At 46.1% G+C, this 27,613-nt stretch overlaps 1 protein-coding gene across 5 annotated transcripts in view; it reads left to right on the top strand.

The window, feature by feature from the left end:
• The window catches only part of Prickle1 (prickle planar cell polarity protein 1), a 94,312-nt gene that overhangs the window by 49,995 nt on the left and 16,704 nt on the right, over positions 1 to 27,613 (top strand). For 2 of the 5 annotated variants that reach the window (XM_021183324.2, XM_029469807.1), the window contains exon 1: positions 24,276 to 24,860. The exons of the other annotated variants lie outside the window; for them this stretch is intronic. The gene's annotated coding sequence lies outside the window, so the exon portion shown is untranslated. Of the gene's footprint in view, positions 1 to 24,275; positions 24,861 to 27,613 lie in introns of those variants that run through there. 5 annotated transcript variants of the gene reach the window in all.

The raw sequence follows: 27,613 nt of genomic DNA, 5'->3' as shown, positions 1-27,613 counted from the left end.
AAAAAAAAAAAAAAAAAAACAAAACAAAAAAAACTCTTTGAGTTGCCAGGAGTCCTATAACTCAATAGTATAACCCTAGCACCTAGGGGAGGGGAGAGGGAGGGGGGAGGGAGGGGGAGGGGGAAGGGTGAGGACCTCAAGAACAGCCCCCTACACTCTACCCCCACCCCGCAAGCATCTCAAGGTCATGGTGTGAATTGAACAAATTTTGTTTTAAATAAATCGGTGCTGAATTTCATGAATGTATGTGTGTGTGAGGTATGTGCGAGTGTGTGCATGAGTGTATGTGTGTGTATATGTGTGTATGAGAGAGTGTGTGTAAGCTGTGTGGTTTTGAGTGTGTATAGGTGTGTGTGAGTGTTATGTGAGTTGTGTGTGAGTGTGTTTGTGTGTGTGTGTGTGTGTGAGGGGGGGGTTGAGTTGGAAAATTGGCCAACAGATGCAGGGGACAAATATAGGAAATTAAGGACCTCTGAGCTATTCTTGACAGTCTCTAAGTGAGTTTGCAGCTGTTGTTACTGTCAGAACTTAAATAGCTTTGCTGTGTTAAAAAAAATAAATCCAAAACATATGGATTTCAGCAAATTCTATGTTTATTGTTGGTGCTTATTAAGGAAAGGCACTTTGGTCAAAAAATGAAGACGTTCTCTAGGCTGTGAAAACAGTCTCCTCTGTCGGCAGGCAACTGCTGACAGTATCATCAAAGTGTCTGTCCTTCTGAGGCTTTTAATTTAGTGGCCAACAGTAGCTTCCTCACTAATGGAGCAAAGTTTTGAGACCAGGTTTTTTAATTACATTCATCTATTTGATCTTATTATTGTATGTGTGTCCTTGCGTGGATGTAGAGATCAGAGGACAACTGGGGGCTGTAGTTTTCTGTCTCTACCAAGTAGGTTCCAACTCAAGGGTCCAACTCAATTCATCAGGCTTGGCGGCCAATACCTTTCTCCACCTTGCCAGTAAATTATGTTGCTTTTAGAGACAGAAACTCAAATCTACAAAGACATTCTGAAGCTAATTCCCCTTCCAAGCTTTTGAAATGTATACCTGTCTGATGCGCAGAAAGAAACCCATCTCTAATGAGGAAACCACCTTCCAGACTCCCAGAGCGGCCTCCCTCTCGTCTCGAGTCCATAGCTGAGGATGCCATCCACCAGCTGTGAGGTCCCTCCCAATCCCTCGCAGTCATAATGGAGAGAGCAGCAGTGTCCTTAAACCAGGAGACAGCAGTGGGACTGGAGTTTGGGGATGGCCTTAAAAGCCACGCTGTGAATAATCATGGCGCACAGAGGCTGGAGAGAAGGCTCCAATGGAATATCTACACGTTTAACTCTGTTCCTTGTCATATATTCACTAAGTGAACAATTAAAAAGAAATAACCCACGTAGAATGGGTTAAAAGAAAATAACGATGAATTTTGGAATTTGGAATAATTATTATTAATTTCTGCCATTAAAACTCCAAAGACGGGCTGGTGAATGGCTCAGTGGATAGGAGCACCCGACTGCTCTTCCAGAGGTCCAGAGTTCAAGTCCCAGCAGCCACATGGTGGTTCACAACCATCCGTAGCGGGGTCTGGCGCCCTCTTCTAGAGTGTCTGAGGACAGCTACAGTGTGCTTACATATAATAAATGAATCTAAAAAAGAGAAAAGAAAAAAAAAAAAAACTCCAAAGACTGGCTGCTGGAGAGATGGCTCAGCGGTTAAGAGCACTGGCTGTTGTTCCAGAGGTCCTGAGTTCAATTCCCAGCAACCACATGGTGGCTCACAACCATCTGTAATGGGATCCGACAGCCCTCTTCTGGAGTGTCTGAAGTCAGCTACAGTGCACTCATATACATAAAATAAATAAATAAATCGGGGGGGGGGCGGATCGAAAGGTTTAATTTAAGAATTTCGTATTTCTTTAATAAGTTGAATTTTGGAATTAAGAAGAAATGCATGAGAGAAGAAGTGGAAAGCTTTGCTGTAGAACTCGCAGAAGGTGTAGCACGGTAAATCTCTTAGTAAAATAAAAACCCAAAGACGTATGCTAAGAGTGTAACGAGAAAACTGAAGACTTTTATAATTGCTTTTTAAAAAAAAATGCTGCCAGGCAGTGGTGGTGCAGGCCTTTAATCCCAGCACTTAGCAGGCAGAGGCAGGCGGATTTCTGAGTTCGAGGCCAGCTTGGTCTACAAAGTGAGTTCCAGGACAGCCAGGGCTATACAGAGAAGCCCTGTCTCGGAAAAAAAACAAAACAAAACCAAAAGACCTGCTTATACAATTTTGAAAAGTTACATTTGGAAAGGAGAGGAAGTGGTAGAGATAGAGGAGGCATGAACCTTGATTCTTCTTCACGGGGTGAGCTGAGGCTGTCTTTGTGATGAGTCTGCTGCTGACAGGGACGCATAGCCCATCAACGGTCCACCTTTGTTCTTAGCTCATAGGTCTCAGAGCTTTCCCCGGGTGTTTGTGTTGGTCCACGTGCCATGGTAGGACCATTCTTTTGTAACAGTAATTAGCTATATTTGGACAACTGCTTATTTTTTTTTTGACAGGGGTGTCACACATTTACAAAAATAGTAATGTTTCTCCTTTCACCAAAGAACTGTAATAGAGGTGACAGCCAGGGCTGGGGCAAGCGCTCAGTGTGTAAAGTACCAGGCACACAAGCAAGGGGACCCACATAAAAGGTGGGCACAGTGCTGTGCACCTGTAACTCCAGTGCTGAAGTCAGCAGGGGTTGGGACACAGGTGGACACCTGGAATCACTGGCCAGTCGGCCTGGGTGAGCCAGTGAGCGCCGCATTCACTCACAGACCTTGTCTCAAAACCGGAGCAGAGAGCAGTAACCAAGGAGGACTGACATCCTTGCCCTCTATACACACACAGCTACCTGACATACACATATACCACACACTCGCACACATACATGTCAAAGGCAGGAGGCTGGGAGAGACAGTGACTAGGACTGGGAACACTAACTGCTGGGGAATTGAATTGTTTCTCGGCACACAGGCATACACGCAGGAAAATAGAAAGAAAACAGAAGACGTTTTTAAAGCCCCAGAATAGAAAATGCAGCTTCAGTTGCAAGAACCTGAACTAATTGTTTTTATGAGATCATAAATGTGTCCTGATTTGGGGGACTGCCACGCTGGCGAGCCACTCTATTGTGGTGAGGAGCCTTGGAGGATTTGGAGGACATCAGATGAATCTTCAGTGTTACAGTCTTGGGGCTGCTGTCCATCCCCCCAGTGAGCAGCTTCCAGTGCTCAATGAGGTGGCATCCATGTCTTATTTTATAATAACTTTTGAGGGAGACACACCGAAGCATTGAAGAGAGGGAGCAACCCAGAAACGAAGAAAGCATTGACGATAAAAGCAGCAGAGAGTAAATTACCTACAGACAAAGAGCAGCTCTAACAGGCCCTCACACTTACCAGCCCGACCGCCCTTTGCAGCCTGTTGGCTAACAGATACTCTGTGCTTCCGCCTTCTTCACCATATTGATGAGCACGTCAGATGGAAGTCTTGCCTCCCAAGCTTGCCATCCAGCGTAGAAGCAGATGCTAAACAGAAAGGCTACTCAACACACCTCCCGTGATATACATCGTTAGGGACTGGGTAGTCCAGTAACCCCGGAAAGGTGCAGAACAGAGGTCGCAGAAAGTAGACAATGCCATGCTCAATGGGAGAGGGGCAGAGTACACGTATGACAACCTTGTCATTTGTTTAGTGCAGGACATCAAAAACAGACTTTGCTTAGATTTGGCACGTGGTCTATACTCAAACACACCCCAAACCCCTAAAATTATTTCTTGACAAAAATAAATCTATCCGTCTCTCTGGGAGGTTTTTTTGGTTTGTTTGTTTTGTTGTTCTGTTTTGTTTTGTTTTTCTGAATCTTTTATTTGATCTAGCAATAGAGCCATCCCATCAGGCCTACGGGCACAGAACTTAGGACTGAAGGAAGGAATCGGGCGTGATTAGTTAGCCAGCCAGGATGGAGTGGAGGCAGGAACAGGGATCAACACAGGTCAGAGCCCTGCACCTCATCCTGTCCCTAACAAAGGAAGGTGTTTGCTTGCTTTTAGAGATCTGTGGCATCCAAGAATGTACAGGTTCTACCTCTGAAGGAAAAACAAACACGTTGTAAGTAAACTTTGATCCTAAACAAATGGAGTTCTCGCCCTCCGTCCCCCACCCCCACCCCCTGCCTGCAGAACCATTGTCTGGGCATCCTGTGGTTGCTGTAGATACCTAGAGCTCTCCAAGTCCTGGGGAACCTAAGGGTAAACCTGCCAGTGGGTGATTGAACCTTCTCAGCTCTTCTCTTGTGGACTATGATTTGACAAAATAAAGTTTGGATATTTATTTGGTTGGTTGGTTGGTTGGTTGGTTGGTTTTGCTTTTTTGAAACAGGGTTTCACTGTGTAGCCCTGGCTGTCCTGGAACTCACTATGTAGACCAGACTGGCCTTAAACTCACAGAGATTCTGCCTCTGCCTCCTGCGTGTTGGGATTAAAGGTGTTCACCACCACCACCCTCCCTGGCTGGGTTTTGATTTCCAAGGAGTTTAAATAAGGGCGACCGAGCATAGCACTACTGAGGGTCAGAACATGAAACCATTCAGTAGGTGCTGCTGTCTCCAAGCCTCATCCTCTAGACTTTCCTGTTGCATCGTGCAGGCCAGGCCAGTTCTTCAGTCTTATTTTCATTCATATCTGCAAAAAGGTCACCTGGGTACCTAACGAGTAGATTTTTCTAGTCGTAACTTGCTGCCCACCCAGCCCTACTGTGTGCTCAAGATTCAGTCTCCAGAAGCCAGCTTGCATTCCTCCATGGCCTCTAGCTCTGGTAGAAGAGTGAGGACCAAGAACTACATTTGGAGAGTCCAGTCTCGGGAGTAAGTGGTAGTTAGACAGGTATTCTAGGAAGAAGAGAATCCAGTGCCCTTGACTGATCTTCCGGCCCAGGCAGGCTGAGCTCTTAGAAGCCATGCATACATCTCAGCAAAGGGTGAAGAGCCCTGTCCTCTGAGCTGGGCCACTGCTTTTGAAGTGTGATGATCTAGCATTGGTGCCAAGTAGAGGAGTCCTTTGTTTTACAATAGTGAGACCTGAGGAGGCGGCTGATAAGACCTGGGACCCTGGTGTGAAAATGACCCTTTGAACTGGGAAGAGTCCTTAGATAAGCCAGCCACAGCATTGTTATATCCAGCCCCATTTTATTGGGCTCTTTACAGACCGAGGTATGCAGATAATGGCATTCCAGGCCTGTCTGCACAGACAAGGGGACTTAGTTTAAGAATGCCAACTCCAGAGAAGGTCTATGGGAAAACTAGGCTCACATTAGAGGAATCCATCTATAGTTATTTTAAAAAAAAATATATATATATATGCCAGGAAGAAAATATCAATGAAACCCAATTATACGCTCTCTTTTACCCAAGAAAAAGTTAAGATTCCAGCTTTCAAATTGTCTCGATCGCCTTTCACAGCGAATGGAGTGGATGGATGACTCGTTAGTAAAAGCCATTGGGAGAAAGGGAAGCGGAGAAACAATAAATGGTAATTTTCTTTCAAGGTGGTATTTCAGTCGGAAGTGTCCTGTATCTTAGTCTCGGATGGTTCATTCATGACTCAGCCATTCAGCAAACCTTTGTCTGATGCCAGCCCTGCTCAAGCTGCTGAGCTAGTTAGTGTTGTCAGGCACCCAGCACAGCACTCTGGTACCACGTCCTTGGAGTTAGTCTCCTACCCTGGCACCGTCACAGATAGCAATCACTTTACCGCGAAGGATGAACAGAATCCGGAGGAGATGCGACAGGCTGCTGGACCCTCCTGCTCTAGGCTGGCGTTTTTCTGGAACTTTATTCTAGAGTATGCTTTAAATGAAGGGTTTCATTTTCCCTGTCCAGCAGCTCCTTGGGTATTTGTGTCCACGGGTGCTTTCCAGCGTTCCCTCGTGTGAGCCTAAATGCATCTCTAGACAGTCTCCCAAAATAGAATTTTCCATTCCAGACTGAGGAGCTATAGCTGAGATGGAGAATTTAGGGTAAATGCCATGGAATCTTTGTTGGAAGTTGGAAGCTCTCACTGCTCAGGCCTGCAGGCCCTTCACTCGCTACGCTGGAACCAGAGCCAGCCACCTCCTGGTATCTGTTCTCCAAGGGAGCGGATGAAGTTACCTCTATGTGGCAGTTAGTTAGCGTCAGCCAGCTCCCCAGTGTACACCCCCTGTCCCTTCATCCCCCTGCTCCCCGCTGCCATACATCTGCCCTTCATCCCTCCAGCTCCTGCATGTGCACCTGCCCTCCATTGCTCTACCACACACCACAGACACCACACACACACACACACATATACCACACATACACACACACACACACCACATACACACCACACACATATACTACACATACACACACACACACACACACCACAGATATACCACACATACACACACACACACACCACACATATAACACACACACACACACACACACCCCTGCCCTCTGATCCTAGCAACAGCGCATTGGCTTACTACATCTCTTGCATCCTCTGGCATCCACTGCCCTGCAGCCCCAGGTTTCATAAAGAATTCAGAAAATTCCAGGACTCCCCAGCCTAGAGACCTAAGCAAACACCCACCATTTTGTGGATTAGAAACACAAGTCCAAAGGACAGAGCTCTTGTAGCCAGTCAGTGGCAGAGACAGAACCACAAGCCAAGACCAGACCTTCCCCTCTACCAGAGAACTAGGACAGAGGACTACAGCTTCCCAGGAACCGGAAGCTGCCACTCTGTCTGATGCCTCCCCCTCCCCTTCATCGCTTTGATGCCTCTTTTTCCCATCTGTGTTTGAAACCAGGCAATTCTGGGATGTTTCCCAAATAACTAATGCTCCACCCAAGCAAGATTCTCTTCAGATTGTTGAGGCTCTAAGTCAGCAGTTCTCAACCTTGCTGATGCTGCCACCCTTTAGTGCAGTTCTTCATGTTGTGGTGACCCCCCATACACACACCATAAAATTATTTTGTTGCTATTTCATAATTGTAAATTTGCTACTGTGCTAAATCGTAATGTAAATATCTGACACTCAGGATATCTAACATGTGACCTCCAGAAGGGTCCCGACCCACAGGTTGAGAACTGCTGTTCTAACAGAAGCTGTGTATGAAGCAATCCTTTATCCCTAGACCTATGGATCAGTACACGTTGGATCCCGCTGTATAAAACTTGAGCCCAGACCAATAAAGGTTAGCACTGCAGGAGAGATTTACAGCTTTGCTGGTTCTTGCCTTTTCTTTTTCCCCAAACAATAGTTCGTTTGTTGACTCACCTTACCCAGGGTGTTCAGACTCACTTGAGTTTTAGACCAAAATGCCCAAGAAGTAGAGGATACTCTAATAGGGAAGTGCGCTGCACTAAGTTGCTATTGTATAATGAGATACATAGTATCGGAGGATACTTTACAAAGATCCATAGTGTTGTACCGACACTCTACCCCTCTCCCCTGCCTGATCCATCCCTCCTTCCTCCTCAGAGTCAGATTCTCTGGACTTTTCATTTTCCACCATAACCATTATAAAAGATTGTTTTCATGAATTCTTAGAAGTGTAATAACTGAGCCAGACATGGTGGCTCACACCTTTAAGCAATCCCAGCACTTGGAAGGCAGAGGCAGGTGGATCTCTGTGAATTTGAGCCTGGCTTACATAGTGAGTTACAGGACAGCCAAAAGAGGAAAGATGAAGTGTGTTATGTGGGAGCTGGGGAGATGGCTCAGCAGTTAAAAAGTACTTGACTCTTCTTCCAGAGGTCCTGAGTTCAATTCCCAATAACCATATGCTGGCTCACAACCATCTGTCATGGGATCTCATTCCCTCGTCTGGCTCTGTGTGTGTGTGTGTGTGTGTGTGTGTGTGTGTGTAGACCGAGCACTCATAAACATGAAAAACATGAATATATCTTTAGAAGGGAGAAAAATAAATGTAATAACTGTGTTTCAGTCATGATTAAAATGACTTTTCACTATCATCCGATTGTCCAGAGCTAACTTGTAAAGATTCATGAGTGTCAAACTGATGGATTGATTCAAATGAGGCTGACTTCATCATAGCTTTATATCTTGATTAAAAACCACAGGAACCGGTACTCTTAGCATGCAGTGTATCCATAGATAGGTATTTATCTTGTTCTCTGGCTAACGAAATACTGTCAGTCTAGTGATTGAAGCCAGCTATAAGCTTATGTGTAGTCTGGCACATGCCTGACTGTAGCCATCTTCTGTTTCTGTGCATTAAACCAACACAGATGCTGTGGCTTTGAGACTGTCAGTCACCATCATTTAGGCTCTGTAGTTGGCTCCGCGCGGTGCTCTCTTCAAAGATGGTGTGATGAGGATTTGAGGTTAGTTCTTCCAGAGGAGTCTTCCTTCCAGTAATAGGATAATAATACCTCAAAAAATTATTACATGCAATAAAACAAACCAGAAGACTGAGCAAGAGAAGCCGCTGACTCGTATCAGAAGAACAGCAAAGGCAATTATAACAGTTAGGAGGAAGAAGTAGAATTATAACCAGATGGACCCATTTGTCAGTGGTCAGATTGAAAGGAACAGCAGCTTATGGGAGCAAGAAATGGGAGACTATGCCCCAATCCTAGTGAATGGGTGTACCCCCATGTCCAGAGGGTTCCAAGTCTCCATCCAGGTTTGTCTATAAGGGTCACTGTTTTTTGTTTTTTGTTTTTTGTTTTTTTTTCTTGTTGCTTTGTGTATATAACTTGATCTGCTTAGTATTCTCGCCAAATAGTCCCTGTCCCACAAATGACAGGTGATCTGCCCGTTATGTGTCATATGTTAAGACACTAATGAAGACTCTGACGTCAGAGAGAGAGCAGCTGCTCTGCAGCCTTCACGTTCACCAGCCCTCCTCAACAGGACAGTGACTCATTTACATACACAGAGGCAGCGCTCGCCTCAAAATGGAGTTTATGCAGAGTTATAGGATCTGCCTGTAGTCCCAGCTACTGGGGAGGTTAAAGTGGCAAGATTGCATCCACTCAGAAGCTGGAGTCCAGGCTGTGTGGAAGGAAGGAAGGGAGGGAGGAAGGGAGGAAGGAAAAAGGAAAGAAAGAGCTAACTATTTTGTCTGTGGAAATAGTAATTGAAATATTTTAAATATTTTTAATCCAACTGAACTAAAACCAAAGATTTTATAGCAACCCAAAAGAAAAGTTTTGCTATAGAGAGAAGTGGCGCTAGGTGGAAACGTCAAGGTTAATCAACAGAGCTTAGCAGTCCATGATGGCTGTGTTTCTAGAAGGAAAAAAAAAGGGGGGGGGGATAAAAATAAAATTGAAAGTGCTGTCAAAACTGGAGCTGTGTGCATGAGAAATGTGTTGAAAATGCAGAAACTACGTAAGTAAAATAAAGCATTGCCTGTGTCCAAAATGGTAGGCTTGGATATTAGATGATGAAATGATCTGATTTCTAAATTTCTTAGCTCATGGGTTTTTTTTTTTTTTTTAAACTCCTCTTGCAAACATTTTGGGAGAGCTATGTATGGTTCATAAAGGTTCTGTGCGTTAAATCCATTACCACAAGTCGCTTCAAAATAGCAGTCCCCCATTACCACAAGTCACTTCAAAATAGCAGTCCCCCTAACCCACTTAAGGACAGACTGACTTTCACTGGAGAAAGACATTTTGACAAGGATGAGTGAGATTCCTCAAGTCAGTTATGCATGCAGATTGTCTCAGGGGAGGGGTGAGATTCATTCATCAATGTGCCTGCTCTGTGAGGAAGCATGAAGACATGTTGGGGTCCCGGAAGAATTTTGCAGTGACCAACTAATGATTGTAATTTTGAAGAGGCTCTTGGCTTTTATGGCACAAATGAGCCACTTTCTCAGAGCTGGTAACTTAAGGTTGATGTTGTCAGCAGATCAGTGGTTCCTAAGGCCGTCGCAAGCTGCAGTTGCCTGTAGAGAGTACTCCAATCACATACATCGCGATTCAGATTCACTGAGCACATGCTGGAGACTTCTCTGTCTCCAGAGAGGCTTCCTGCAGCTGGCTCAGGGAGCCTGTACCACTGTCTGATACCTGGTAATAAAGACAGCTTACTTCCCAGCTGCAATCTCTGATATCTGGCTTTCTTGCCCATACAATAAGCAGAAAATTTCCCATAGAAATGGCTGACTTACTTTTGCCTACTTTTGGCTCTGAACTCCTTACGATCAAGCAATCGACCTGCATCTACTTCCTGAGTAGCTGGGACTGCAAGTCTTAGGTAGACACAAATTAAAACACGTCACCCATTTTATAGACACTTTTGGAATCGTTGTCATGGCAAAATAATCCCATCTTTTCCCTACCACTGGCTTCCAGTCCAAGGTACACATGTGTATGCATGCATGCATGTGCACACAAATATGCTCTCTCTCTCTCCTCCAAATCCAACAGGAAACATGGGAGTGGTGATTGGTAGTGCTCTGGATCATGACTAAGGAGCTATGATGTGGCCAGAGAAGCTGAGGCACCATCATGAGGTCCCGCTTACACAAAGCGAATGATGAAGTGTTAGCCGGAAAAGAAAGCAGAGAATGTCTGACGATGAACACTGCCTAGATAGCTGAGGGATTTCCTTTCCTGAGTGGCTGTCACTTCTGCTGTTGGGTGACATGCTTGCTACATGGGAGAGACCTGTGCCCAGCCTGCAGATCTGCCTCCTCTTTCTTGAGGCACTTACAACTGACACAGACTGTAGCTATCCCCAGCAGCTCTGACACCCCTTCCCTAACTGGGAGACAACCCCCATGGCCTGCTTAGCTGAGATCCTCTGCTAGCTAGATATGGTTGTTAGAGGAAGGGACTACCTGGTTTCCAGCTGGGACATTCTCCTTAAAGTCACTTGAATGATAGCTAAGCAGTCCCCTTGTTCTTAGCCCATGCCATTTCCTCTCTGGACTAAGGGGACACTTACAGGAGCTTAACTGCCTCTAAGGACTGTGCACTGGGCCCCCCAGTGCCCTAGCTCTCTAAGTGTCCTCTTAGCTTATGACATTTTCCCCACAAACCCTGCATTTCCTTGTACCTTGTTTCCTCTGTTTAAGAAAACTGATATTCCACTGTCATCTAACATTTAGAACTTCTAAAATCCACACCTAATTTGTGTGTGTGTGAAGAAATGTTTGTTGTGGTTTTTTTTTTTTTATTTATTTAATTTTTTCTTTCTTTTTTTTGAGACACAATGTCACTCTGTGGCCCAAGCTAATCTGAAACTTGCCATGTATTCAAAACTGGGCTGGAACTCACAATAATCCTCCTGCCTCCTGAGTGTTGAGATTACTCTCCAGCTCAGTGACGCTTACGTATGGGCGCGTCTGGATAGACCTTCTCCTCCGATGGTTCATCGGTGTGGTGACCTGTATTAGAACTGCGTTGTGATATTCTGTTTTGTGGGAAATTCCAGGGATTTTTGTGTGTATGCGTGTGACTTAATGTCATTACTGCTCAAAACTCCAAAGAACCTGTTGTCTTGTGTAGACAGTGTGAGGGAAGTCTGAACTTGTTCACCCCAGGTGGAGTAACTGAGCCTCGGCTTCACCAGCTGAGTAACAGGTGTGCAGTGTTGTCATGAGGTCTCGTCTTTGACAGCGGAATTGAGCCATAAAAGTTCTGAATAATTTATGCAGGTCTGCAGGAGTCCGGGTAGAGATTGTTAATCCCAGACTTTAAAATGTGCCGATTTCACTCAGGGATGCTTAGAGTGAATTTTTATTGTGGCCCTTATCTTTGGCCTAAGGTGAAAATGTTCAGATTGCCCCAGAAGTCAAAATTAATTTAGTTTATCATTATCCATGGGTTTAACATCTTCTGTTTGGCTTTTAAGTAGAGTCGGAGCTCATCGTGATCCTATGTTTCGATTTATGCCTTAAAATATTACAAGATGGCCAATACCAGGGATAAGAACCTTTTAAACCATCTTTAATTTCAGTGTAACTGCGAAGTCTGCGTAGTCTTCTTATAAACTGAATATTGCGTGTCTGTGGCTCTTCTTCACCTGGTTTGCGTTAGGAAGTCATGGAAGCTAAATCAGAAAGCTCTCTAAAGAAAGCCTCACAGCAAAGAAAGACACAGAGGGGAGAGATCGGAACACCCTGCGCCCCCCCCCCCCAAAGTACATTCCAGTGAAAAGTGTGGGTCCTTGGTAGTTGAGAGTAGAGAAGAGAAAGACAAATGGTTTTAAAGAATCCTACCTAAGGAGGACCCCAGTTAAGTAGTTTCCATATTTCCCTTGGAGAAGCATTCAACAAAGAAGAAAAAATCTTAAAAGCAACACAAACCCTGATAATCCATCATTCTTTCCCAGGCCATCCCCTAAGTTAACTGATGGCTTTTCAACTAAGGGGGGGGGGGGCGAGGGGGAAGGCAGGCTAGTGAGGTTGCTCAGTGGTTAGAGCACTGGCTTCTCTTTTAGAGGACTCAGATTTGATTCTCAGCATCCATACGGCAGTTCATGATTGGCTATGTAATTCAAGTACCAGAGATCCTGCTGCCTTTTTTTGACCTCAGTGGGCACCATGAATTCTGTGTGATGAATGCAGGCAAAATGCACATATGCCCAAAGTGATAACAGCAACAACAACAACAATTAAATAAAATAAAGCCTGCCACCAAGACCCTCCAGTGAGGATCGTAGCCACCATACCTGCAGAAGGCTACTTGAGGCAGCACAGCATAGCCTCAGCTTGCTTTCTCCTCCTTGTCCTGGCAGTGCCTGTGGTGAGAGCAGATGCTGTCTCTCAGTGCCGATGGAAGAGTGTACAGTCCGGGTGGTGCACTCACTCATGGGTTCTTCGAACTCCTCCATTCAGTTTAGTCCCATCATCACATTATTATTCCTAGCAACAGCATCAAGGGTACTTTGTATGTGTGACTATTGTGCTTCCTTCCCCTGGGAACTCTTATTAAGCACCAGAAATGGAATGACGTGTAGTAGATTTTAACTTGCCCGACTGTATTAAAAACATTCTGCACTTCCTGAAAGGCATCCTCAGGGGTCAGGGGTGTGTCATTTTGAAGACTTCCTGGGACAGCATGAAGATGCTTGGTGCTGCTTATGCCTCTATTTGGCCTCTTTAAAGAAAGAGAAATCATGTGTGTGTGTGTACGTGTGTATGTGTGTGTGTATACACATAAGTATCCACATTTATTTACTTTGTGTGTGATATACGTGTGTGTATACGCATATTCGTGTGCATACAGATATACATGGAAGTGGGTATATATGCACATATGTGTACATGTGTACAGGTCAGAGGTCAGGTATGCTTCAGTTGCTGATCACATTGCTGTGTTGAAATAAGGTCTCTCGCTGCTTGCCAAGTCAAGGTTAGGCTGGCTAGCCAGTGAGCCTCGGGAAGCCTTTTATTTTATTATCTTAGCAATGGGATGCCCTCATTTTGCCCTTCAAGCGTGGGCTCTGGGGACCTGACGCAGGTCCTCACGCTTGCAAGGCCCTGGCACTTTACTGGTGGAGCTATTTTCCATCCCTGGCTTTTTAATCTCTTGAGTGGTAGCTTCCTCCAAAGAGGCTCTTTAACCATATTGCCAGATCTTTCAAAAAATTAAAAAAAGGTATGTGTCACGTCACATCCTCAAATGCAGTCTGGCATGTGACATCAAAACCTCCTGTGTGCTGCTTGCTGTCACTCTTCAGGCAATTGCTCCATCCTCTTTAGACACATTCTCCCCAAAAGTAGGAGGATGGTGAAGTAGTCTGCTGGTAGAGCCCTTGCCTAGCACATGGGAAGCCTAGGTCTGAGCCCCACAGAACACCCTGTACCCTCATACGAATCGAGCGTTGCAGAGGATCCTGGGATCCTGTTAGATCATACCATAGAAAGACTAATAAAAGCCTCAAGTCATAGAAATGGGGCTTCCTCCATTCTATCAGCAACTAGGGAGTCAGTCCCTGGCTGCCAGTGGAGTTTATGTGGAAGGAAGTAGATTCCCCATCAGCTTGGTTCCCAGCCCTCATAGGCTCCCGTTATTTAAACTTGTCTGCAGAAAATCTCTGTTGGGCAGCGTGTCAGGAGAATCGCCTGCAGGCTCTGCCAGACACTTAAGGATTCTGTTGCTGCTTTCTTCCCTCTCATTCTTTATTGTCACAACTGAAGAATGTTAGTTTGGTTTTTTTTTTAAAGCATGATGGTCCTGTGACTTGAACTGTAATCAATTTATCTGACAAGTTTATAATGGTTGCATTATTTCAGTGTCTTTGGCTTTGGGGGGGGGTGTCATGTGAGGCAGCAGAATGGGTCACACAGAGCCTCCGTGGAGCAGCTCTTGAGGTCTGTCCCTTGTTCCACATAATGTCTGTGAGTTGAGGTGGTGATGGGCAAGCCACTGACGACATGCAAGAGTGATATCAGAGAGCGCAGGGCACACTGATGTGGCTGTGACAACCAGGCGACAGAACATCTGCCGTGCGAAGATCTCAATAAGCCAGTTGTGTTGTGTTTGGACAATCAGATGTGTGTCTGCGAGATTGGAATGGCACAGTCAACTCAACAATTCAAGGAATCTCCAGAGTCAGGGAGGCGTTCCTAGCGTATTTGCCTTTGAGCTACATAAATGTTTGGTTCTGCAGGTCAGCAAAGTAATATATTCTCTGAGAGCTGCCCTCAAAGGGGCTGATCGCCGTTGCTTCATTATTGGCTGAAATAACCTGGAATTCAGATTTCTAGCATAGCCTTCTGTGTTCACGTGCTGCCGCTAAGGAAAAAAGTTAGGAAAGGCGAAACAATTTATTTAGCTGTTTATCAGCGCTGCTATGCCAGGCGTGGTAGTACATGACTTTTCCCGAGATTATAGAGGCAGGGGCAGGCAGATCTCTCTGAGTTTGAGGCCAGCCTGGTCTACATAATGAATTCTGGGCCATCCAGAGCTTTGCAATAGATTGTCTTTAAAAAAAAAAAAATCTCTGCTTTCAAACAAATAATACAGAAGCTCAAAAGGATAAGCCATGATGTGAGACTCAGACGTGACTCCAGGCTCCTCTGCACTCTAACAACTTACGTTGTTAGAGGAACTTAACAGTATACCAACAGAACTGAGTGCCAACGATACAGCATCTCCACGAGGCAAAGCCCTAGTATCAGTAATGAGGGGTCCACTTGACTCCTTTGGGTTCTTGCCTAATATATCGCCAAGATAGTGACACCACATAATATGTCCACAATTATTCCGGTTCTAATACACGTTTGACGCCCCACTTAATATAGATTCTACCACTGCCCCTAAGTCACAAACTGTTCCCCTGAAGGAAGGCACTGTGCTATGTCCTTGAGGGACAACACAAGGAAAAACTTGCTCTCTGAAGGATGTGGGTGATATCTGAAGTGCCAGGTCAACCCAGACTCCACATGTACATCCAATAAACAACATCTCCACATCTAGCATCATGAGGAAGGCATAGCTCTCCTTTCCTTTCAAATTCCCCTCTCTTTCTGCAGACACCTTCCACCCTTAGCCTGTGCAGGCTCACTTCATTTCATTGTTGGATGTCCTGTGAGAGTGTTACAGACCTCCTGTGGCTTCGCAGTTTTTTTTTTTTTTTTGTTTTTTTTTTTTTTTTTTTTTTTTTTTTTTTTTTTTTTTTTGTATCTGGAAAAACTATCTTTCAGTGTAGCCCATAACCGGCTCTTAGTGGTCTGCATGTATCTGAAAGTCCCACGTCTGAGGCTGAGCCAAGGGATGTTGAATTGGACAGTTTTTCCCGGAGGATCATTTAACCCTCCATTGCAGGACGCCATACTCGTGCTGCCTTCTGGGAAAGGGTCCACCCTGATTCCTGGCTTCTGCACCTCACGTGAACTGGCTATGTTAGCCAGTCTCGTCCACCAGTTGATCTTCATTGCATACCGCACTGTACCCGTGAGCTCTCAGAAAGCAGTTAGAGGGGAGATGGCTGAAGCCCAAATGATAAGCTAATAAAGGTGGGATGCTGTTCGCTGTGGTCTGTGTTAATTCTGCAATTCAGTGTAAGCGGTGGCGAGGGAGACTGGGACCCTTGAAAAACATTGATGGAGCTAGAAAACACAGCTCTTTTTTTTAATTAATTAATTAATGCATTTCATGTATATGAGTATACTGTAGCTGTTTTCAGACACCAGAAGAGGGCTTCAGATCCCATTACAGATGGTCATGAGCTACCATGTGGCTGCTGCGAATTGAACTCAGGACCTTTGGAAGATCAGTGTTCTTCTTAACTGCTGAGCCATCTCTCCAGCCTGAAAACACAGCTCTTTTGTGCTCAGTGTAGCCCAGTGGTATAGAGCTTGCCATACACAGTCAATTCAGTCTCCAGTGTGTGTGTGTGTATGTATACAAATACATACACACAGAGACAAACAGACAGACAAACAGATACACACACACACACACATTTCATTAATAGTAACCAAAACATCCTTGATTTGTGCTGTCCCTAGTGTAAGTGGCCCGTGGAGCCTCTGGGCTATTCTGTAGGTGTACAGATGTTGGAAGAGAATCTTGTCACTCTAGGTCATAGAATTTCTGACAGGAAAAAAATAAACAAAAGAAACTTGGTGGAGGGCCTGGTCTGACTAAGACAGCAATCCTGGGGTACCTGGGGTGTGTGGAACAGTGCAGACAGAACAGCCTCCTGGACTATTCTGATTCGGACTTGAAGTATGAGTTAACCAGGGTACAAGCTAGCTAACATCTCCAAGTCTTCTGAGACATGGCAAGGTCGGGCGCAGGGTCATGAAACAGCCTTGAAGGGCTGCAGACCACCCACTTTAGAGGCAAAGGTGAGATAAAATTAGTGACACATACCTGAGGGACGCTGTGAATTGCACATGGGAAGGCTTCCTTCTTGCCCATGGAAGTGAGAGAGAGAGAAAAAAAAATCTGAGGAAGAGACTGTAAAGTAAGATTGTAGTGTCTCCTGAGGGAGAATGAACAAGTGGCCTCAGGGCAGACAGCAGCCGTACGGCCTTGCAGTGTGCACAGGCTTGCCAACAGTCCCTGTGCTCCAAGCGTGCTCTTGCCGAAAACAACGGGAACGGGAGCGGTCTTGGAAGTAACTGGATGTGTGTAGCCTAGGTGGATGCAACCAGAGCTCTGGGGGCTGCAGTCTACCATGACTGGGTCTTGCTCTTCCTCAGAGTGCCACACCTACACCAGGAGTAAAGGACAGGCGAGGACATTGCTTTAGGCTCTATGGCTTAGAAATCAGGACTAGCCTACTAGTTTAGTTTATGTATGATCCCATAAGCCAAGACAAAAATTTAATTCCTTTAAATATTAAAGCTGGAACCTTGAAGCCAGGTTTGACATATCATCTCTGTGGTCTGAGTACTGGGGGGGGGGCGGGGGGGGGAGCTGAGATAGGGCTGCTGCAAGTTTGAGGTCATCCTGGGTTTTACAGGACGCTCCAGACACCTGAGCTACATACATAGTGGGACACTGTTTCTTTCTTTCTTTCTCTCTCTCTCTCTCTCTCTCTCTCTCTCTCTCTCTCTCTCACACACACACACACACACACACACACAACGTACATATATGTGTATATATATATATATATATAGTCTCAAATTAATTGACATAAAACTATTTTTGATGTATTTACTTTTGGTGTCTGTGGTAGTAAAAGGACAGCTCTTCTTGCTGGAGTCCCATCTTCCCTGTTACCATATGGGACCCAGGGATGGAGCTCAGGTTGTAGCCCTGTGTCTAATGATGCTGCTACCTCACGGGCCCTCTTGTTGGCCCACCTGACCCTCTCTCTCCCCATCCTCCTCCTTTTTCCTCCACCACCTCCTCCTCGTCTTCCACCTCCTCTTCCTCATCCTTTCCTTCTTCCTCTCCTTCCTCCTCCTCTCCCCTCTTCCTCCTCCTTTTTCTTTTTCTCTTTCTCTTCCTCCTTCTCCACCTCTTCCTCCTCCTCTTCCCTCTTCCTCCTGCTCTTCCCCTCTTCTTCTTCTCTTCATCTTTCTTCTCTTCTTTCTCCTCCTCTTTTTGTGCTGGGGATTGATCCCAGAGCCTCACACAGATTATGCGGTATCTCAATCAGTGAACCACACCCCAGCATTTCCTTTTCATTTAAAAGCCCAAATAAAGAATAGCAGATTTAGCCGGGTGTGGTTGCGAACACCTTTAATCCTAGCATTTGGGAGGTAGAGGCAGGCAGATTTCTGAGTTCGAGGCCAGCCTGGTCTACAAAGTGAATTCCAGGACAGCCAGAGTTACAGAGAAACCCTGTCTCGGGAAAACAACAACAACAACAAAAACCAAAACAAAACAAAATAAAGAATAGCAGGTTTACTAAGGAATATATGAATACTTAGTGGGCAAGGTCCCAAGTCAGTCTGTGGAGGATCAAACAGGAGCAAGCAAGGTATTCCCACTCATCAGAGCGAATGTGTGCCAAGCCATTATCTGATGGGTCAGGCTGGAGATCATCAAACAAAAGCAACAGGACTTTAGAGACTTTTAACACAGACTCCGTGCTGAAGACACTGAAGGTCCAGATGAACACAGGCAGAAAGGAAATGCCAAAGTAACTTGGTCAAAGACAGTTACTTATCTAGACCTAAGTGGGATCTGAGAGCATCGGGCCAGCCACAGCTCAGAAACTAGCCTCCAGTGCACCATCCCCCTTTCTACTTACAGACTATGGGCTCCCAGATAAGATAAAGAAACAGTGTAGCATGCCCAGCTGAGCCTTTCTTCTTGGCAAGAGGCTTCTGGCTGCTTGAAATAATTCTTTGTTGATGCCCCTCTGAAAATAACTTGGTTAGTTACAGCACCCAGTTACAATGTTCAAAACTGGCCCGCCTGCATTTTCCACTCTCTTAGCTGGTGGGGAGTTTCGATGGCAAACAGAAACAGATGAGACACCAAACTCTTTTGAACAAGTAGCACATGAACGGGACATTCTATAATCTAAAATTTGCCACCAAGCGATGTTACATTGGTATTTCATTTAAATACAGCTGCACTACAGGCCATACCAACCACCACCACTTCACATTCTTCCCTCCCTGCCCCCTTTGGACCTCTGCCTTGGTACTCAGTTGGGCCAGTTGTCTGCATGGAATTTGCTAACTTGAAGACCTATTTTGTGAGAATCTATATTTCACAGTGGTGGGCTTGCGCTCTTTACTTTGTGGAATGTAAGCATTATAATTCATTTTCTATATATATGTATATATACATAATATACATATTTATGTATATGAGTATCTTACCTCTTGTATGTAAAGCATGTATGCATATGCACCACTCACAGATCCAGTGTCCTCTGAGGTTAGAAACGATAGTAAGAAACCCTGGGTCCTAGCTGGGCAGTGGTGGTGAACGCCTTTTAATCCCAGCACTTGGGAGGCAGAGACAGGCAGATTTCTGAGTTCGAGGCCAGCCTGGTCTACAGAGTGAGTTCCAGGACAGCCGGGGCTACACAGAGAAACAAAAAGCAAAAACAAAAAACAAGCAAACAAAAAGACCCTGAGTCCAAAATTACCAGTGGTTGTGAGTTGCCACATGGGTGCTGGGACTAGAACCTGGGTCCTCTTGCAAGAGCAGCCAATGCTCTTAACCACTAAGCCATCTCTCCAGCACCTAAGTATTATTATATTTTAAAGGTGATCATCAGATGAAGAGAACATTTTAGTTTAGAAGTATAAATCCTTCTGGGTCTCTCCTATCGCAGTTTGAAGTTAGAGCTATGTCCGGGCTCAGCTTCCGTTTCCTCTGGAGCAGCAAGCAATGGGAGTGTATTGACTTACTTGGGAATGCTAGGCATGTCAGCCACCCCTCACCCCTGTGTCCTGGGCAGCTCTAGTCCAGCCCTTTGCCCCCCAGAAAAATTTCCTCAGATGATGCCTGCCACCCCTGCTCTTGACTGCTGTGGGGGTTTCTGGCTCTTCTCACCTGCTGTTCTGGGTTCCTGGCCCTGTTTCCTTCACCCCCATGTCTAACCAGAACACATGAATGGTTTTGCCACTTTTTGGAAGTATCTGTGGTTCCCCACTGACCTGGAATATCTTAAGTGTCCCAGTGGTGGCTACACAGCCATTCACACCCTGGGTCTGCATTTGGTCACACTTTCAGGTGACTCCCCCTTCCTGGCCTGTCTTTTGTTCCTCAGCCTTCAGTGGCTCAACCTGGTCTGAAGCCATTCCTCCCTCAGTTGATGTCCTGATTGACAACACCAGAGTGACACAGGCCACCAACACTCTTCTTACTTCAGTCTTGACAGCTTGCTTATTTTATACATATAATCTTAAAATGGTAGTTTCAAATGGGTCTACCTTCCCCTTAAAAAGGCATTTTGCTCTTTATATGCTGTCAATATTTTGCTGTGTGTGTACTGTAAGTTTTCAGTTAAACACTGTAGCCATGGCACCTGAATATATTTTGGCTACGGTGTCATGGTATGGTCCTTTCAATACCTTTTAGAAAGTTTCTCCTTAATGTCCTCACACACTGGTAGTTTTTCAGTAGTGGAGTTTAAAGATGTTTGCATTAAACCCCAGCCCTGAAGAAGCTGAGAAGGTTGAAGATCAGAATCTGTGGAAACCTTCTCATATATATACTGGACACAGTTTGTTTATCCAACATGTCTTCGGGTAGGAAAAGTGCCCGAGAGGCGTTGGGAGTGACGGGAAGAGCAGGCCGAGGTGGCGGCTGGGTTTTCCTCGATGAGCAAATATCCCCTAAGTACCACAGATCTGTATTCTTCTCCAGGCTTGGGCTCAAGACAGCACAGCTGCAAGCACCTATCTGGTGTTAGCGTTATGACCAGCCATCAACCTCAGATAAAAACCCAGGAGAGCTGATAGAAGGCTTGACGTGGGAAGAGGCTGGGTGTGTGGGACAGACTTCCTCAGGGCTCCCGACACTCTTATCTGTCTCTGTGTCCAAAGATCTGTTTTATTTAAACAAATGGTTGCATCCCACCTTGCTCTGTCCAGAAGCTTTAAAACTGACCTTCCCCAGACACAGGCATTTTAGAGATGGGATGCTCACCCGCCACAAAAGCTGGCCTTCTGGTGAAGTGATCTGACCCAGTGTCGGCAAAGTACCTGCTGAGAGAACAAGTGGTTAGCCTCCTGACTGCAAGCCCTGTGGGCCAGGGTACTTTGAAGTGAAGATGGCCCCACTCGCTGAGGTGGGGGAGGGAGAATGGGTCGCTGGGAGGTTTGGAGTCATAAATACAATGGGATGCAGTGTAGAAAATGGTGAAGAACCAGTGCTCTCTAATCAGGATGCTTTAAATATAATCAAAGGGTAGAGAAAGTAATTGGAGACCTCGTGAAGCTGAAACTTATCATAAGCCTCCATAATGCCCCTCACTCCAGCAGGACCTTGCCACCTGCCTTCCAGCCCTTCCCTATCGTGGAGCAGGCTCAGCTCATGGGGATAAGACCTTCCAAGTGCTCAGTGGTCTCCCCCGGCCACAGTAGAAGCATTTGGTGCCAACTTGCAAGGATAAGACGGCTCGCTCCGATTATTCCTCCAGCACTGAGCTCATTGATCTGAACAAGAATTGTGACCAAGTCTAAAAATGTGAGGTTTGGGGTCTCTGTCCATAGTGAAAACCAAATTGCTATCCTATATCATGACCTCACTGAAGGCTAAAACCATACTTGTTTGTCAGCTGCCTCCCAAAGTTAGGTCAGTGAACGAGACGGTATAATGAAACAGTTGTCCCTGTTTCAGAAATGTATTCACCCTGATCACTGATATGTCATTATCAATGCCTTTAAAATGTTTGGAAATCAAGAGCAATGTGGCCTAAGAAGGAACTCTGTGATTTGCTTCTATGTGTGTGTATTTGTGTATGTATGCACATGTGCAAAGCATGCCTATATGTGTAGGTTTGTTCACCTGTGTATGACCATGTGCAGGCCAAAAGCTGACACTGGCTGTCTTCCTCTATTGCTCTCTCTCCTCTACTTCTGAAACAGGGTCTCCTACTGGACCTAGAGCTTGTGGTCTCAACCAGACCAGCTGGTTAGTGAGGCCCTAGGACCCTTCTGTCTCTCTTCCAGACTCAGCAAGGAGCTGATGTGCACAGCCACAGTTGGCTTCTTCCCTGGATGGTAGGAAGAGTAAGGTCCCAATTCTGGTATTCGTGCTCGCACAACAAGCAAGTTATCCAGTGAGTCACCTTCCCAGCCCAGGCAAGTGTGTTACAGAAGAAACCAAGGTCACCATTAGGAACAAGCACCGAGGTTTGCTTACACCTCTCCTTTCTCCCTTTCTACCAGACTAGATAAGGCTAGCTGGCTTTTGACAAAATAGTAGCTCTTTGTTTCTCTGCCCTTGGCACACTTATTTTCCTAAATCAACTCCATCCTTAGGATAACCGCTTATGTTTAGAAACATACTTAGATACTTGGATAAGGTATGGACCTGGGAAGAACGGGTGAGAATCATATATATATTCACTTAACTGGGGCTCACCGCCCTGTACCGATATGCACTGGGCACAGTGCTGAGAACACACCAGTGAATGCCAGAAGTCCCCCACAGAACAATAATTGTAAGGCGATGACTAATAGGCACACAGTGCCAGGCCGTGCTCAGTGTTGTGAGGCCAAAGGAGAGGGTGAGGCTTTTGAGGGGTAAGTGGGGGATGGAGGACCCTCTCTGTGGAAATGACCATGGAATAGAGAGGGAGGAAGCTAACCCTGAGAATTTCTGAGTTTCCTTTCTCAGCCCCCTAAAGTGTGATCTTCAAATAACTGAATATTCTACCTAGCTGAAACAAAAGGATGCCAGCTGGGGGGTACTGCTTCCATCTGCATAAGTTCACTGTTGACAATAGCAATGCCTTTCAGAGCAGACGGCAAGGTCCCTTTCATTCAGATTGAAAGTTAGTAGGAAGTTTCTGTCTCCAAACTGCTTCTTGGGCAGGAACACAATAGAGAAGTTGACAGTACCTGCTGGAAAAGTAGCAAACGGTATTTACAAGTAGCTACCTTGTAACACACCCACAGCTGGCTACGGTTAGTACAGATAAGCCTCACCACAGGATGGATGGAGTGGGAATATTTGTGCCTCTCAACATTCAGTGTGGAGCTAACTCTCCTTTAAGAGTTCTTGTTTAAAAAGGGTCAGCCTGGCAGCATATAATCTGCATTTTACTAACATGCCAGTTTAGAGGGTGATGTAAAAGTCTGTTGGCTGGTTGTACATTTGTTCTAAGGATGTCTGTAGCCCATGTATTCTCTGAGAAAGTCAAACAGAATGAAATAGGAAATGGGGACATTGAGAGTGGTATGGTGGTTTGCTCTGATAACCCCAGCACTTGGGAGGTCAGGCTAGGATAAACAGCAAAACTGAGGGCAGTGGCCTAGGCTGTATGAAAAACCATTATCCAAAATTAAATCGTAAAATTTGACAAAAAGTCACGAGTTAAAGAGCAGTCTGACTCGGACACAACTCTCACTGGTGAATCTCACAGATCAACGGGGAAATGGGCTCATTAGAGGTTTTCCCACAAACTCCGGTGTCCTCAGGACACAGGGACTTCTTGTTCTCTGGGAAGCATTTGGGAAACTTGAATCCACTTGAATTCAAATAATGGTTTGTGATGTCTGTAGTGTTTCCAAACTACTCTAACAGAGCCAGGACCCTTTGGTCTCTGTCACTTTAAAATAAAAAAAAAACTAGCAACGTTAAAAAAAAAAAAAATCCAGCTTGTACCCTGCTTCTTCACAATGCAGCAGAGATAACAGAATTTGGCCACACAACTATTTACTTGAGGAGGGATCTATTTATGGCAACCCGTGTATTTTTAAATCGCAGTTACAATAGGCTATTGTTCTCTTATATAAATAAATATATGCTGCAAAATCACCATACGGCTTTAAAGTAGAAACTGGTGGTATTCAAGGTGCGTTTATTCCATAGCATTTTACGGAGGATGGAGCATCTAGGTTTGTTCCTCACCCCTCTTTTGGCATCCCCTCACCTGATCCCAACTAAAGCTTGTAGCTTAGAATGTGGATTCTCCTGATTGCTAGTTCCTAATGATCATTAGTAATTGTTGTTGCTTCCTGGGCTCGCTTTGAGGTCCAGTTTTTGCTTCTCCGAGCCCTTACTGCAGACAGCTGAAGCCAAATTCCTCTCTGAGAGGTCCTATAAATAGCACAGAAACAAGATTAACATGGACTTGCAGCGGGGCGTTTTCTTGTGTTTCAAGGATGGGAGTTAAAACTCTTCCTAGCTTTCCCTAAGTGCATCGTGTGCCTGACTCCTTTGCTTTCGCCGTTGTTTACTGATAAAAAATAAATCTCCGGCTCTAAGCCACAGGAATTGCTTTTAAATGCAAGAAAGTCCTAAGGGGGAAGAATTCGTATGTTAATGAGCCTTTCCAAGTGAGAACTGGGTGAAACGCGCCATTTGCTGGCATTGTTATGGGCAGCCTGGAGATGATTTGTGTAAGCTGTAGCCCCTTGGGGCTGGGGGTGTAAAGCCTTCATCGAGCTCCTCCCTAGCCCAGCGTGTGGGGCCGCGAGTTCGAGGCTCAGCACCGCCCCCTTGCACACTCGCCTGCGCCCGCGCGTGCACCTGCACTTTACAGAAGCTTCCAGGGCCGTCTGCAGCGCGCTGGCCACAGTCCTGTGCCACGGGGGATGGAGCGCGGCGGGCGGCGGAGCTCCGGCGTCTGGGTAACTTTTCTAGGAACGCCGTGCGCGGGCAAGCCCCGGTGGACACCTGCCAGAGGACGGTCAGCGTGACAGTTCCTGGAAAGCGACCGCGACCGGCGGCCCCGTGCCGGAGCCGAGCTGGGGGTGGAGCGAGCAGCGGCAAACGCAAACGGTCTGTGTGCCCCGGGGACCGGGGACGGGGGTCAGACTTGGGGTCTGGGGTCGCCGCCGGGTGCGCAGGCGCGCAGTGCTTGCTGGATGCGGGCACGGGGCAGGGACTGCCACCGGGTGGAAGGGACCAAACCCCGGGGACAGGAGCGCGGGGTGGGCGCTGGCCTCCGCTGTGCCACCAGGGCGCCGGGCAGACCGGGATGAGGCGCCCCCTTGCGGCCAGAGCCACCACCGCCCGGGCGGAGGACTGAGGCTGCCCCCGGGTCTGGGTGGCCCCCGCCGTGCTCACCGCTCCTGTGTCCCTGAAGATGGTGGCATCCTTCTTCCTATCCTATCTTTAAAGGCTTGGGTTAACCCGTGTGCAGATAAAGCGGGCGGTGTGTGGAGTATTTTTGGTTTTTGTTTGTTTTCGTTTGTTTTTGACGACTCGAGTCTTCTCCCATACTTTCTTGGAAGTGTTTTCTCGAGAAGCGTGTTCCATGAGAGCTGTAAGTTTCACAAAGGGGATGTTGTTCTGGAGCCAACAGGTGACGGGGTGAAACCCGAGTCTCTGTGTACATTGGAGTCAGGTCTGGCCGCCGTTTCCTTGGGCCGCTGCCGAAAATAGAAATTTTAAAAAAAAGAAAAAAAAATCAGAGATTGATGGGAACACAGTTTTGAGAAAATGTGTCTCCCACTGTGGAAAATGATGGTGTTGGTAGACTTTGCGTGATTTGTCACAGGCCACAGTACGCAAGCTTAGATCTCTCCAGAAGTGTCTCTCTGGCAAAGTACCATGCCTTGTCATGGAATTTCCTCCTTTTGTTAAGCGGTCTGTCCCGGAATGTACTTAGTGAAGTTAGAATGCTGTCGAAGAGTTCCACATTCTCTCTTGGAAAAACTGCCTAGTATTTTGGCAACTGGTGGCACATAACAGCTGGGAAAATGGGGTGGAGATTTACCTGGAAAATACCCAGTGGCAAATGTCCAAATGCCACTGATTGCTGGCGTGAAGTACTTTAAAAAGGGAAGTTAGTTGTATTAGCAACCTTCCGATAAGTTTGTTAAGCTTGGTCTTCCAGCACAAATAGAGCTGACTTGGGTTATGTTAGCAGTGCCTTTTGTCTCTGTAGGCAACAGGTCTGGCCTGTTCTTTGCTTGTGTTTGAGAACGTTAATCATTGTGCGTGGCTTACTGGGAAATTCAAATCTCGACTCCAACTTTTGCTTGCTCTGGGTTCATTTTAAACTAAGGGCATAAGCAAGGAAATGTGTATATCCATAAAGCTTTCTAATTTGTGTTTTGAGAACAGAAGTATGCAGGCTTCCATGCTACCACATTTGCCCAGGGTCACACTTATTTGACCTGTATGTTTAGCTGAATGAATAAGGACCTCGGGGTGACATCCTCGGTGCACCAGGGTCTTGTTAACAAGTGGATTAACAAAGCCCGCTGTTCAAGTCTGTAGCTCAAAGGGTGGCACTTAGCAGCAGGGGACAGAAACCTAAGGAACTGCAGCCCAGTAATTTCACAGATCAGTATCAGTTCAGGTTAATTAAAGAGTCTCATAAGGATTCTACACTATCCGGGCAATCTTCACACAGCAGCCAGCGTGGAAATTTATTGGGAAGTGACCAGTGCTACGATCTTAGACTTCATAGTCACGAAAACATTGACAGATTTTGGATTGATTTTATGTGTATGGGGACTTGGCCCGCGTGCACATATGTGCGCACCACGGGCATGCCTGGTGCCATGGATCCCCGGAATGGAACTGGAGTTACAGACAGGTCTGACCTGCCACATGGGGTGCCGGGAATTGAACCTGGGTCCTTTGGAGAAGCAGCCCGTGCTCTTTAGCTGCTGAGCCACATCTCCAGTGCCCTGACAGTTGTTTCATATTTGCATCGTTTGTTACATTTGCATAAGTTGAAGTGATCTGGTGAGTTGGTCCCAGAAAACGATGACTACTAGAAACCACAGCAGAGCTGACCCAATTATAAGCTTCTGAGGCTCCTGACTCCCTCCAGTCTTCCCTCCCTTTCCAGGTTGCCCCTCCCCCTCTTCAACTATACAATCGCAAACCGATAGGATTCATTTCCCCCTTTCCTGCTACTTTGGTTTGCTTTCCTTTCCGGTGCTGGCTTCCTTGGGAACTAGGTGCCCTTCCCAGGCCTTTCTCTCGTTTTCCTGGTCACAATTTTCAATACCACTCTTCTTAGATGGCCAGGAACACCCTCTGGCATCTTTTCTCATTCCCTACTGCCCGTGGTGTCAAGGGTAAGGTCTCCTGCCTGGCAGATACAGTTCACAGCTGTCTGATGGATCAGGTACCATTCTGTGGGAGAATGTCTTTTCTAGGAATACCATCCTCTGCGAGGCTGCTTCTGGAACTTTATTTGATGTTGTTGACTTAGAAAACGCTCTAGATGGGCTGGAGAGATGGATGACTCAGCGGTTAAAAGCCCTGACTGCTCTTCCAGAGGTCCTTGGGTTCAACTCCCAGCAACCACATGGTGGCTCACAACCATCTGTAATGGGATCTGATACCCTCCCTCTTCTGGTGTGTCTGAAGACAACTACAGTGTATTCATCATATAAACAAAAAAAAAATGCATTTAAAAATTTAAAAAAAATTTAAAGCCGGGCGTGGTGGCACACGCCTTTAATCCCAGCGCTCGGGAGGCAGAGGCAGGCAGATTTCTGAGTTCGAGGCCAGCCTGGTCTACAAAGTGAGTTCCAGGACAGCCAGGACTATACAGAGAAACCATGTCT

The sequence above is a fragment of the Mus caroli genome, chromosome 15 (genome assembly GCF_900094665.2).
Source record: "Mus caroli chromosome 15, CAROLI_EIJ_v1.1, whole genome shotgun sequence".
Lineage (NCBI taxonomy): Eukaryota > Metazoa > Chordata > Mammalia > Rodentia > Muridae > Mus > Mus caroli.
Note: the sequence above shows the minus strand (reverse complement) of the source record. Positions and strands in the feature narration are given on the sequence as shown.